Raw genomic sequence first — 7,011 nt, 5'->3', positions numbered from 1 at the left:
CCCTAGCTACCAGATAGCAGTGGTTTGGGGATGCACAGCTTCCAGCAGCACATGGGAAGGTTGCTCTCAGTCTTGCCAGTTGCCGGATAGATGCAGGTGGACACCCAACCATACAAAATCATGAACTTACCTTTGAGCTTACACCCCGTACTTCTGCAAAAGCCAGGAGGTTGAACCAGACCCATGCCTTTCATGGTCTGCCTTCCTCTTCTGTATGTCTGGCATCCATCTTTGCCATCAACACTGAATTTGGTATTTTATTAGTTGTGACGAAAGCATAACTACACAAACTTGGGACTTCCGAAATAGTGACAGGCTTTGCTGTCAATAAAAAAAATGACTCTGAGCCCAAGTCGCAGGCTCTTGTGCTTCACAACAGATGAGGAAGTAAGAGAAGAACAGTGAGGCTGCAACTATACGCTACTTTTATGAGAGCCAGAGGTTGGATTTGTATAGAGTAATTGTAAGAAATGTTTGACAGAGAATTGTAGGATATGGTTATAATATTCCAGAACTTGAAATTCACATGCATCCAGGAGTACCATGGGCAGGGTTAGGGCAGGACTGCAAATAGACAGGTTGACTAAGATTAGAGGCAAGCGAGGGCCACTCAGAACGCTTGTCTTCACACACACTGCTGCCATCAGGTAAATTCAGTCCCTGGTTTGCAGGAAATGGAAAGATGCTTCCAAGGGATATTTCTCACAGCTCTTGACCATTGAGAGTAGCCTAGTTAGTTCTCTCCATTCTGGGAAGATGTTTTGTGCCAAGGGGATGAGTATTTAGTCCTATGGATTTAGTCCAATCCTGCCTGGCCTGCAATTTTAGAGTATGCATAGCAGCTTGGGAGGCACCCATCTTCACAGAGAAGAGGATGCCTATTGCCCTATGATGCCTCCCAGCACTCACCGTACACAGGGTAGCGGGAAACTAGTTTTAGGTTTATGGCTTCACCTTTGGCCTGTGGGTAGTTGAGGTCTGCATTGACATTTTGCTGATGGAGACGCTGTGTATCTTGGGACTGGGGAAACACAATGAGCAAAGAAATATTCCTATTGCTTGGTGAGACCTGTATCTATTGCTGTGAATAGCAGGACAAGACTGGGGCCATTCTGGAAACTTCTCCTTGCCTCTAAGTGCCCTGGCCTCCATTGTTCTTGTTCCAGCTGCAAACTCCAGTTCGTTGGTTTTTAATTAATTTCTCCTGATCATGACATGCATTTCTCTTCCTTTCTTTTTCCTCTGCCTCTCCACGGGTGGACTCCTGCCCCATGCCAAACACTTTTGCTCTGCTTTCAAAGCAAGAAGAAAACCAGCTCCCTCCAACCTGATAGCTCATGCATGAAGAGAGGAAAACGGGATAATGCCAATGGGTTGGCATGATGCCTGAAGAGCGGATGTAGCAGCTCTCAAATTGGCTGAAATTAATGAAGGAGTATGGCTGACCTATACTGTAGAGCCACTTCTGGATTGCTTAATGATGGTGAGGAAAGTTAATAAACTTGCCTCCTAAACCGTGCATCTCTCACCTTGTCCTGAGCTTCTGAAGTGCTGAAACACTGGATGGGAAGGACGATTCTGTTTTTCAGCTCCCTTCCAAGGCAGGCAGTATGTTCCCAAACTCCTTGCTGGCTGTTGTACAAATGTGCTGGCTGGTCAGAAAGGGCCAGGTACTCAATTTTATCCCCATCTAATTCTCATATGGCCAGTCCATTTAGAGGAATCCTGGGTCATCTTCTAGTATAGATTTGCATGACAACTCTGATTGATTACCTTCTTTGCCCAGACTCCAGAATGAGAGCAGAATTCACCCAAACAACACACAGGAGGGTGGATGATTGCCCTACTGAAATTAGTGGCAAAACTCCACATGTGGGAGCCATAGGTAGGGTTTAGAGAAATCACTGTTAGGTTACAAGTCACTAAATGAGTCCCACTGGTTTTGAATCAGGCACATACACTGTAAGACAACTAGGTGAGTTAACCTACACAGAGGTTGTTAATTTTGCCTGGTAGGCACAACTAGAAAAAAAGAAATCCCACCACGAAACATAAAAATTATGGGTATTCTGTTTGTCCCTTTGGAGTTCAACCACATAAACTGCTGAACTGTCACAAATCAGGAAGGAGCAGAAATACTTCACAGGGGAGGAAAGGGATGGAGACTTGGTGGTTTGCATTGTGAGTTTTCTAGGGCAGATCGGCAGCTGCTGGAGAAAGACTCTTTTCCATTGGGGAAGACCGTCTTTGACAGTTCTCCATCCACCCTGTTTATCCTTCCCTCTGTACAGGGCGCTAAATGCCAAATCAGGCATTTTGACGCTTATGGAGAGGTAGGACCAAGAGACCTTCAAAAGAATGACAAAAAGAGAAAAGGATTATTGTTTTTGAAAGTGATCATCGGCAGGCAGGTGTGTACCTGAGAGACCTAATTTGGACTTGATCAAACAACCTTGTTGAAAAAAACTCCTCACGGGCAGCTCTGCTTTGATTACAAGTACAAAGAGACATCATGGACAGTTGCAGTTTGCCTTTGACTTCAGTTTAGGATTTTACCCAGTGAGTCTATTTGATTGACATTTACCATATTCACATATTTTTTACAATTCATACTCTTCATATCTACTACTGTCAGCTTCCAGTCAGGAATACAGCAGAAGCTGCAGCCTTCAACATGGTTAACACTACTGCAGAAAGAGTTTTACTCTCAGGTAAAATCTTACTCAACTGCATCAATAACCTATTTGGAAGAAGAATAATTTGCCATGAAAGGCTAATTGACAGTCAGAGGGCCTGACATATACAAAAGGGTGAGAAACCTAAATATGACTAGGTTGACCAAGCACCAAGTATGGGTGGAAGGATACATGAACCATCCAGAAGTACCAGAAACACCTGAACACTAAGGATGGAAAGGAGGTGATTAAAATGGTATCACAGGTAAAAGCAGGAGCTGTAGTAGTGTAATCTTTTAGAAATGATACATTCACAGCTAAATATAAAACCAAGCTTTGGTAATGAAACTTGCTACATAGGAGAACAGTTTTTCACAGTAAGCCACTAAGCTGTGTCTCCTGAGACCTTAAACCTAGACTCAGAAAGCACCTTATAAGGCAGGGACAAAGCTGACACAGCCTCAAGTATGGAAAAGAGGACCCAATATATCTTTTTCTTCTGTAATTTCTATAATTCTATGGGATTTCATATTTTGAAAATAAAATTAATTTCTGTTCATCAAATGCTGCCACTGCCTGTTGCCTTGTGAAAGTAGAAACCTCTCCCCCAAAAGTTTCAGCTGCCCTTTATTGCAGTCTTTCGTCACTGTCACATCATCGTCTTCAGGCTATCTGCACCAGAAAAAAAAAAAAAAAATGTTTAGGAACAGAGATTAATAACAGGTTTATTGAAAGGGGTGAAAATGCAGTAGGATGCATGATTTTTACCCTCTGGGTGTTAATGCAACATCTTACATACATTGGCACTCGTTGCCTGTGGAAAACAAGAATGCTGTTTCTGCTGATACTGGCACGTTCACGACACTGCTCTGAGAAGACAAGTAATTGTTGACCAGTTGTTATTAATAAACAAAGAAATCCTGACTCAGAGTATAACAGTGCTTTCTGAGAATGACATTTTTTCCAGTTTATCTAACCTACCATATATTTTTAGCACTCCTGAAATGCAGTGTGTCATTTTTAAAATGAATGAAGGTTGAAATTGGGGTAGAACAGTAAAAGAAACTCTTGATTAAAATGGGAATGACTGAAGCTAGCTATACTAAAAATCTTGCCATGGAAAACTGCTCTGTCTGTAGCAAGTGACTTACTTCCCCTGAGCACTTACTATGAACTGCACTCTCAGAGAGAAATTAGAATTTCAACAGGACTCAGTAGGGCCAGAAAGGAGGCAGAAAGGAGAGCTGGACAAACAGCTGCAAATAAATTCCCTAAATATTTTTTTCTGTCCCCTTTTCCCCCCAGTGACAACAAATCTTCATCCTACCTATTTACTCATTCTTGTATATTGAGTGCTAAGTAGTTAGTCCAAATTTCATGGAGTGAAATTTGTTCCATTGGGAAATAATTGCTTGGTTTGGGGTGAGGAAGGGGAATGTTTTATTACACATCTTGGAAAAGGAGATGTGTTTGGATCATTAAGCTGCTCTTTTCTTTCTGGATAAAATCAGATCAGAGGGCACTGGAGACATGACAGCAATGGTAGCAAAGATAGATGAACATATACATGTATAAGATGGATGGACGGATATGACAGATACTGATAACAGGGTTTTAATATATGGGGTAGAAGAGATTACAAAAACTACAATCTTCCTCTGACCAGATATGGAGACTGTTTTCTGGAATGTTACATTTAGTGTTAAGAATTCTGTAAAAGCATTGATCTGATGTATGTGATTTATAATAACTATAAAGAAGTTACCAGCCTGTAAATGGAAAAATGGAAAGGCTCTGAGGAGCAGAAAATCATGGAACAACAGAAATAATTTGAAAAATAGTATCTTCAAGTAATATAGACACTTTCTCACAGGTATCTCCAGAGAAGAAACTTCTTACTGAAATAATGCAGCAATCTTGTATCTAGTCCCTGTAACTGATTACATCATCTGCTATATTTAGAATACCTCCAGTGTAACCATGGAAACTGCTCTTGCTTAAACTCACATTATTCCATTCAACATTAGCTGACACTATAGAAATACTTTCAGAAGCTCACAAAACAATTAATGTATCACTGTTATTATATGCCTGTATATATAGCAACATGGGGTTTTGTCTTTTCTTGAAGTATGCATTATGCATACCCAGAGATGTCAGATTTCTGACAAAGACTACAAAGAGACAGATGCATGGCAATGGAGTGAGCATACAAGACTTACAGGAGAATTCAGAGTACATCCTCTGTACTTTGTTTTTAGCCCAGCTGCCTAAGGAAAGGACTCATGCTGTCAGACTGCATGCACAGGTCTGTGTGTCTGTCTTTCCCACGCAACTTTTGAACCCAGTTTCAACCAGATTTGACAAAGACAAAAAGAGGAGACTTTTAACCTCCCTGAAGGCTTGCAAAAAGATTAACAGCTATGCAGAAGGTAGTCTTACCAGTGGTCCCACTGAAAGACCAAAAAGGGCAATTCATACTAGACCTAGGAGAATTTACAAAAAAGAGGCTGCATGATTTCTGCAAGATATGGAACTACTTATGTAGTAGTTCCATATATATTTGGAACTACTTATAACTGCTGATAAAAATATTAGAAACCAAATAAAATCTATACATATACATTGCATCACAAAAGTGCAAAAATACTTTCTTTTGTTCATAAATATACAGCTTTGCAGAAATAATTAAAAAATACTAAACAAGTATCAGAACTTCAAATACCAGAAAACCTAGAGAGGAATTCAGAAAAACACTTTGAAGCAGAAGTCCCAAACTCAGCCTTTCAAACTGGAGGCACGGAACTACAATTATTACAATTATTATTGCTTTAAATTTCTGCAAGTGATTATCTGAGATTAAAAGGTAAAGTTAGCACTAGGAAACAAAGTACTGCAAGGTTAGTAATGCCCAGTTTTCACAGCACAGGAATGTTACCATGAGGTCCCAGATGCATCTGTGCTCTTCAGCATATTTAGAATTGAGCTATAAATGGGAACAAGGTGATCACATTTGCAGACTACACTTGATTGTAAATAATTACAGAAGGATCTGCTGATATTATGTGGCTGACTGATAAAATGGCAAATGATATTCCGTGGTAATAAATATGACGCAGAGTATGTGCGTGGAAAATAACCCAAACTATACATGTACAGGGATGAACTCTAACTTAGCAATTATTACTCCGAAAGAGATTTTGGGTTTATAGGCACCTCAGCACAATGATGGGTAAAAAAGGCATATCAGATACTCAGAGTAATTGGAAAAGTTATTGGAGCAAAACAGAAAATATCTTATGTCACTTACAAATGATGGTACACACTCATTTTTGTGATTGTGTGGATTTTAGTCACCTTAGAAGTGATATGAGAGAACTGGTAATATGAGGAGGAAGAACTAAACAGAGAGCCAGGCTATGGCATCCTTTCAAGAAGAGAAGTATAGATGAGAATTCCTCAGCCTGGAAGATAGTTGGCTGAGGGGTGGTAAGATTAAAGCCTACAGAGACATGAATTGTATGGAGAAGATGAAGGGGGAGTGACCTCCTTCACTCTGGGGAGAAGATGAAACAGGAAGAAGGGAAATGGCCTTGACCCCAACTTCCACTTCATTGAGAGTCCTGTTAACTGGCATATCTTTTACATCTGTCCCAAGTCCTGTAACCTGTCTCTGAGTGATGCTAGCCAAGAATGCACTGCTGCATAAAGAGACTGCAGGAAAGCAGAGGAATCATTACAGAAGCAGGGAAGAGAGGTTTCTAGTAGCAACATATCTAAATGAGCAAAGTACTCACCAAAGATAATGCTTTCAATCCATTAGCGCTTCATGGATAGTATGCTGTCACTAGCAATATTCCAGTTCTGCAGTATCATCTTGGCAAGACCAGCTAGATGCTTCCACTGAGTGGCACAGCACTTGCTTTGAAAGACTACAACTTTTCATCATTTTTACCCTTTTTCTCAGTAACAGCAGACAAAACTTGCTGATGGCTAGAGTTACCAAGTTGTGGTGTGGGACCAGACCTGTAAAACAAAACAGATGGTGGTGAAGACCTGACGTCTTCAGTACATGGTCTGGGAATTAAGGTGCTTCAGATTATCCCTAGTCAAATACCATGGTCTGAAGGCAGCAGACCTACTTCTGCCCTTCCCTTGCTCCTAGGAGGGCAGCCAGCCCTTCCAGGCCTGCTTCAGGGCTGTCCTGGTACCCTCTCTTTGTGCAACCAGGTTGTAAAACAAGTTGTTGAAATGATCTAAAGTAAGAATAACCAAGGAGAAAAATATACACAGAATATTGCCCTGCTGCAAATGGTGGCCAACTGCTTGCCAGCTG

The sequence above is a fragment of the Strigops habroptila genome, chromosome 3 (genome assembly GCF_004027225.2).
Source record: "Strigops habroptila isolate Jane chromosome 3, bStrHab1.2.pri, whole genome shotgun sequence".
Classification (NCBI taxonomy): Eukaryota; Metazoa; Chordata; class Aves; order Psittaciformes; family Psittacidae; genus Strigops; species Strigops habroptila.
The sequence above is the reverse complement of the archived record's forward strand: the minus strand, read 5'-3'. Positions refer to the sequence as shown.